Raw genomic sequence first — 8071 nt, 5'->3', positions numbered from 1 at the left:
AACAAAATGAAACTGAACCCCCTCCTCTCACCATGCACAAAAGTTAACTCAAAATGGATCAAGGACCTAGATATCAAATCAGAGACACTGCGTCTGATAGAAGAAAAAGTTGGCTACCATCTACATACTGTGGGGTCGGGCTCCAAATTCCTTAACAGGCTAAATAAAATCAACATAGCAGCAGGAACAGCTGATAGGCACTGCATGCTTACCAAGCACTCATCATTGCACGGGGCAATTTAAATGTGTCCAGTTTTATGGTGTGGCACATTCATTCCCATGTTAGACGAGGAAACTGAGGCCTGGAGTGTGAAGTGACAGACCAAGACCCCCTGGTTACAAAGTGGCAGAGCCAGCACATTTGAATTCCATATTCAAACATGAAGCTAAGAGGCTGTTTCGCGGTTCCCACTTTCTCCCTTGGCCCTGCCTCTCTAAGCGTTGGGGGAGGGAGGGATGCTGAGGAGTCACTTGGCTCAGGCCTGGCCTTCTCAAAGCCCCCTCCTCTAGGAAGGCCAGAGCCACTCAGCCGGGCCTGAGAGCAGAGGGGATTCAGCCAGCCTCCCCGCTACTTCTCACTGCCTGACGGTAGGTACCACCTCCAGACGGCCACGAATTAATAATTGGGTAAATCCCTTAATCTCCTAGCTGAAGCTCACGTACCTCACTTTAAAACATGTCATTTGTTGTTGTTGTTGTTGCTTCATATCGATATGTCTTCATTTTTAATCTGGTGGAAAATTTAAAAAGCGGAGTGGCCTCTCTCTCAACCTGGGAGAGGCCTGGAAGGTGCAAGTCAGAGGGGAACCCAGAATCGAGCCTTCTGGAAGCAGCCCTATGTCCACTGAGGGCCTGACCAGAGGCTCTGCTATCAGCATGGCCATGCTCACAGGTCGAAGCGGGTCACAACCACGGAGACCCCAGAAACTGCACGAGCAAGTACAGATGTCCAGAGGTTCCCTGAGCTTGGAGGGGGAAGCTCTGAGGAAGCCACAGACTGACAGGAGGAGGGGACTTTGGGACGCACCCTTCTTCAACCCAGTACCTACCTGGGGCAATGTGGCCTTCCTGCCCACCGGACATCGCACCATGTCCAGGGACATTCTTGATTTTCACAGCTGGGGGTTATACTGGCATCCAATGGTAGAGGCCAGAGACGCTGCTACCCATGCTATTATGCACAGGACAGCCACCACAACCAAGAATGATCCGGCCAGGATGTCAAAAAACCCTGCTTTTACCCTTTGGGGCTGGCCTGGTGGAGGGCAGCCACACCCTCCTGGAAGCTTCCTGCAAGTCCTCATCTGAGCTGAAAGCCAGAGAGGGCTGGACTGCAGGCCACTCCACAGGGGGACTTTCCCTGTCGTCACCTGGCCACTCCTTCTGGCCTCTTCCTGGAGAACCCTGCCCTCAGGTACATGTTTTCCCTACTGGTTCGGGAAACTTTGTGAAAAGTCCCCTCTCGCCATCTTGTAAGCAGTAAAGATACACCATAATGTGCTTTTTCAACCCCCCCGCCCCCCCTCCCCCAAAAAATTAGAGCAGTTAGGGGATTTTTATTATTTTAGTTCAAATAACTAAATAGTAGCAACCAACCCTTAAGACTTCAAAGCCTGGCTTCTGAAATAATTCTCAGGGAGGAAAAGTACCTAGTTCGCCTGCCCAGGGGGGCACACCACCGACTCTCTGGGTAGTTTCTGCTCTGCTCAGTTCCACTCAACTCACTTCCTAAAAGATTCAGCCAGAGTCCCCCTGCTCTTGTAAAACATCGGTTAGCTCTCAAAGTCTTGGGAATGGGCTCATTCGCCGGGCTTTGGACTAAAGTCCTTACCCTGGCACTAGGAATAGCCAAGGACAGCACTGAACAGGTATGAACAGAGTAGGTTTGCTGCATTTTTTTTGCCATGATAATCCCAACAACTTGGAAGGCAGAGGCAGGAGGGTGAGTTCAAGGCTCGCCTGGGCCATTTAGTGAAACCCTGTCTCAAGATGAAAAAAAGCGTTGGAGGAGTAGCTCAGGTAGAGCATCCCTGGGTTCAGTGACCATGACCTTAAGAAGCCCATTTACAACAAAATATCCTGCTGATTTAAAACCAGGCTGATGCGATAGGTGCTGGTGTGTGGTGCCAATTACGAATACGCTGTCCTTCAGGTTGACACCTAGATCCCTAAACCCTTGGCGTTTCCTCCCTTTCCCTTCCCACTTTCAGGGCCGCCCTCACCTTGATACAACAACTAACCAATTATTTGCCTGACACAGCAGGGACCAGGTTTTGTTCTGACTGGCGACCGCCTGTGCTACAGAGGTCACCCCTGACAAAAGATCACTTCAATCTGCTGGGGAGGGCAGCTTCCCTGCTGCTAGTCATATTCGGCTAGAGTGCTAAAAGAGTGTTTTGGATTTAGCAAACACTCACACTCTGTTTTCCGTGTTCCAGACACTTCTAGAGAACTCTACCAACGTGTACTCATTCAAACCCTCATACAGCCTGAAAGGGGTTGGTGATGTTATATTCTCCCATTTTGCAGGCGTGGAAAGGGGACACAGAGAGGTTGAGTAACTTGCTGAGGTCACCCAGGAGTAGGTAGAGAGCTGGGCCTCTAGGTGGTTCTGGCTATGAAGTCTGTTGCTCTCGGCGATAGGAAATAGCACCATAAATAACAAGGTAAGGGGGCTGGGGCTGGGGCTCAGCGGTAGAGCACTTGCCTAGCATGTGCAAGGCCCTGGGTTCGATCCTCAGCACTGCATAAAAATAAATAAATAAAATAAAGGTATGTGTCCAACTACAATTTTAAAAAAATAACGAGGTAGGACTTCTTTCTTTCTTGCCAAACCGGCGTTTAAGAAAAGTTCACGAAAAAATACATTTTTTTTTTTTAAGTACCGAGGAATGAATTGAGTGGTGCTCTACCATTAAAACATCCCCAGTTCTTTTTGTTTTTTATTGTGAGACAAGGTCTCACTAAGTTGCCCGGGCTGGCCTCCAGTGTGTAATCTTTCTGCCTCAGCCTCCCCAGTGGCTGGGGTGACAGGCGTGCAACACCATACCTGGCACAAATAATTCAAAGAAACTCCCGCCTTCAACACGTACAGCCTTGTCCATCTTCCTTCCAGTGTGAGCTGGGTTTAGTGCCTCATGTTTAGTGAATAGAACAAAGCAGAGAGGATGGGATCACAAAAGGTAATACAGACCCTTCCCTCTCTTCTCTCTATTACTTGTGCAGGGGGAAGCCTGCTGTCATGTCACGGGGACACGCAGGCAGCCCTGTGGAGAGATGCATGCGAGGAGGAACCCAGGCCTCTTGCCAACAGCCATGTGAGTGTGCCATCTTGGAAGCGGATCTTCCAGTCCAGCCTTCAGATGAGACAGCTCCAGCCAATAGCCGACCTCGCTTGAGAAGCCCTGATCCAGAGCCACTCAGCCAAGCTGTTTCTGGATTCCTGACCTCCCAGACCTGAATGGATAAGGGGAGATTATTGTTCAAAGCTGCTGAGTTTCAGGGTAATTTAATCCTGGAGGCTCTGCCTTACCCAACTGCGGTAACTGTGGTAACTGGGCAGAAACTTTGGAGGAGGCTCTCACCCCAAATGAACCCAACTCTACTTCTTTTAGAAACTTGAGGCCACTCAGGCATTTCCATTCATTTGTCCTCCCCACCCCACACTCCCCTGCCCTTCATTAGTCCCAGGTGGAGAGATCCTTTGAACTTCCTTTTCCTTGCCTGGGTTTCTACAAAGTTCATACAAAGCACAGCTTTATCTGGTACCACAACATTATTACCTTACTGCAGTTAAAGAGCTGCAAGCCTAATAAAATAGACTGGTGTCAGGAGATTTGGAGATGTGGTGGGTTTTGGCTTTTTTTTTTTTTTTCCTAGAATTAAGTTGGCTGCACCATGGCTGTTGAGCCTTGCTCAAATAGACCTGACTGCTTGAGTTCAAATCCTGGCTGTGCCAAGTGCTGGCTATGTGACCTTGAGCAAGTTATCAGACTTTCCGTGCTTCATCTGTCACATCTACAGCTTGGAGAATCTAATTATAATACCTGCTCAGTTGAGTTCTTGGAAAGAGTGAAAAGACAGGTGTTAGAGTTCAGTCCTTAAGAGCACAGGCTGTGGAAATAAATTGTCTGGGTTTGAGTCCTGGTCCCACCCACTTTACCAGCAGTATGACCTTGGGAAATTTACTTAGGCTTTTTTTTTTTTTGAGGGGGGAGGAGGAGTATTAGGGATTGAACTCAGGGGCACACGACCACCGAACCACATCCCAGCCCTATTTTATATTTTATTTAGAGACAGGACCTCACGGAGTTGCTTAGCTCCTTGCTTTTGCTGAGACTGGCTTTGAACTCAGGATCCTCCTGCCTCAGCCTCCTGAGCCTCTGGGATTAGAGGCATAAACCACTGTGCCTGCTACTTTTGCCTCAATATTCCACATCCATATAATGAAAGAAGAGACAAAAGTACTTACCTTCTATGACTATAGGAGAATTAAATGTATCCATTCATGTGCAGTTCCTGGCACATGGTAATACATGACAGGGATGCTGATATAGTTGTGCAGGTGGTTCACTGTTCAAATGGGAGCTTGTCCAGGCTGTTAGCAGGCAATTGCTTACGTAGAGTTGGCCCTGTTTTCTAATTTGTACCAGGGCCATGGATGGGGCTTATGCTGTCAGTCTCAGGGATTCAAATACTCAGTAAATATACCTTAGTAAGGTTCTTTGGCTTTGAGCTGATATTATTGGACTATCTGGGTATATCACAACTACTCCTTGGTAGTTTCATGGAATTCTCCAAAATAATCTCTGTGGGATGCCTACAGGCCAAGCCCTGCTGTTATTATTCAAACAGTGTATTGGAAACCAAATAAGAAATCTTAACAATATAAAAAGTTTAAGATCATGCAGGACAATACTTGATGCTTAGTTATACCTACAGACAGAGTTCAAATATAGAAATATAGTTCAAAATATAGAAAAATGCACAGGAATGACAAAGACCACATTCTGGATTACGGCTTAACCTGGGGTGAGGAGAGCATGGGTTTAGGAAGCAGTGTACAGGAATCTTGAGCTCTGCTCAGAATTTATTTCTTAAGCTGAATAGGGTACACACCAGTGTTTATTATTTTTTAATCTTAAATATATAAAAATAATGTATTAGTGATATTATTGAATGAGACCCGCCTTTCTAAGTGGGTGATCACTTTGCATTTCTCTCCGCATTAGTCTCTGTTGAACGTTGAATCACTATATTGACAGGACCCCACAGAATCAAGCAGCCATTCACTCAACCAATATTAACTGTCGAATGATAGAGCGTTCAAAGAATGGAGAACGTCATCGGTACATTATGACACAGATGTTTGGTTATTTGACTATTTTCCCTTCTTTCTTTGAAAGTGGAGGCGCTCTGTCTGGTACCTAAAAGGTGATGAACAAATGTCAATTGAAACTGAATAAAACACAGATATGATCATTATTGTCCTTAAAGAGCTCCAAAATACCCAGGTTGAGAGAAGATAGAAGACAAGGTCCCGAGCCCCTTAAATCTGAGCACTCTTACTGACAACTCTTTTCAGGCCTCTCCTAGAGACCCGACATGTGACAGTGAGACAAGGGGCACAGTCCTGGGACTGTTCTTGGCGTCTCCTCTTCACCTTCATCACCACCCGCTGGTCTGTGCCACCATCATTTCCTGCTTCGGTTGTTGTGGCAATCAGAGCTGTCATCCTAGCTGGTCTCCCCACTTCCACTTTTCTCCCCACAGTAAAATCTCAACTATATCCAGAGACGTCCGTGAAGCCTCACTTGGAACACAGGACTCCGCTGCTCTCAGACCTCCCATGGCTTCCCACCTTGGGGGACAGCAGACGAGGCCACATTCCTCCAGTGTCTCCCATGAGGAGGTGGAGTCTGTTTTTCAGTCCCCTGCGTCTAGGCTGGCCTTGTGGCTTTCTTCAGCCAGAAGAATGTGGTGGATGGGTCTCTGCTTGTTCTGAGCTTGGGCCTTAGGAAGATTTGGATGCTTCTGCTCCGACCCAGAGTCCTGCAGTTACCACGTAGCAAGCCCAGGCATGACCGTTGGGGGAGAGAGACCATGTGGAGGAGAGTTGCCCAAGAAAAGGTCATCTCAGACCAGCCCGTTAACAGCCAGCTTATCAGTTAGCTGAGATCTGCCTAGTTCCATCTTCTAGAACCTTCTATATAACCCGCAGACCCATAAGCTAAAAACATGGCTGTTTTAAGCCATCAAGATTTTTTTCTTGCTTTGTTACACAGTGGAAGCTAACTGATACACCATCTCATTCAAAGAAAAAGTTTAAAAAAAAAAATTAGACTACCTTACTAACTTATCCAAAGTACTTACAGCATTGTCTGGTATGTGGTAGGTGCTCAATGAATACTTGTTGAAATATTAAGAAATTCATAAATGGAATTAACATTCAAATGAAGAAAATAAATAAACTAGTAAAATAATTACAAAATGTAGGAAATGCTATGAAGGAAATGCAGTAGCTGAGGTAGAGAATAAGAGTCGGATGGGAGGGCAGACCCTCTTTGGTTCTCTACTTGTTTTTCAGCACAAAAGCTAAAATCCTTCCAGTGGCCTCCAAGGCTGTACATGACCTGACCACCCCAAGCACACAAATCCCTGCTGGTGCCCCTGCCGGTGTCCTTGCCTGGGACGTTCTTTCCTTCCACACTCACACCCTTCACCCCTCCCTTCCTTCAGGTCTCTGCACAGATGTCACCCTTTTGCCAGGTCTTTCCTGACCGCCTCACAGAAAAAAGCAACCACTGACCCCTAGGATTCCCAAACTCCCTACCCTGCTGCATCCACAGCACCAGTGACCTTCTGGATGAAGTTTGTTTTGGTCAATTTATGCTTAAGACATTATCGTCTTAGGGCATAAATTCAGCCAATGGCACAAGAAGGGGTGGGGGACATTAGGGAAGAATAGAGTTACATTAGAGGGGAGCAAAGGGAGGGGAGGAGAGGGGACATGGGGATAGGAAGAAGAGTAGGATGAAATAGACATTATTACCTTATGTACACATATGACTGCATGACCCATGTGATTCTACAACATGTACCATCAGAAAAACGAGAAATCATACCCTATTTATGTACGACATATCATAGATATATCATATACATGATATATATGTATATAAAGTGTATAAATGCATTCTACTGTCATGTAGAGCTAATTAAAACAAATTTTAAAAATAATAAAAAAATTTAGCCTGTGGATACCCAAATACTTTAGGGACTACAACGTCAATCTTAATATTTAGCAAGGCCAGCATTTGTCTTTGAGACACACAGGGAATAAGACAAGTTCTCCCCCACCCCCTCCTTTATTTTTAAAGCTCAGATGCTCAGGTCAGAATTAGATTGCTTACTGAAAACTCTACAAATGTGCTCATGACAAGGGTAGCAATACACTGTAAGTCACGGCCACCGTGGTAGCACACTTTATAGATTGCGAGGGACATTCTAATCCAAGTTATTACTCATTCCTTGCTGTCCGTGGGAGATAGGAGGGACAGGTTTTATCATCTTCCACAAGGGACAAAGACAACACGAGGTCAAGCGAGTTGTCTGAGCTCAGAGACCACAACAGGGTGGAGCCAGAATTCAAATTATAGTGAGTCTAACTCCAGGTCCAGTGCCTCTGTCTTTCTCCATCCTGGGCTCTGAACTGGAGACCTTGACTCCAAGAGTCAGGGCCAATCCTGAGCTCCTGCAGAGGGAGGGTCCTTCAGGACCCTTCTCTAGAGAGGACATGCGCTCCCAGCCGAGAGGCAAGGCCATGGACGGGTTCCAGCATCCTTCCTAGAGTTCCCTTGTGGCTTTCAGATGTACCCAACCTCTTATATTGACAAGAAAGAACAGCGCCCCTGGGCGACTTTGTCCCCAGGTCACCCTGAGGCTGGCTAAACTGTGAGAAAGGCCCAGCCCAAGACAGGGTGGACAGCTGTTTTCAGTAGAAAACCAGAAAGAAATCCCAGCCCCGCCAGTTTTATTTTGGTTTAAAAATCAAGTCGTGTGACAATGGAAA

Source organism: Callospermophilus lateralis, chromosome 3, assembly GCF_048772815.1.
Source record: "Callospermophilus lateralis isolate mCalLat2 chromosome 3, mCalLat2.hap1, whole genome shotgun sequence".
Classification (NCBI taxonomy): Eukaryota; Metazoa; Chordata; class Mammalia; order Rodentia; family Sciuridae; genus Callospermophilus; species Callospermophilus lateralis.
The sequence above is the reverse complement of the archived record's forward strand: the minus strand, read 5'-3'. Positions refer to the sequence as shown.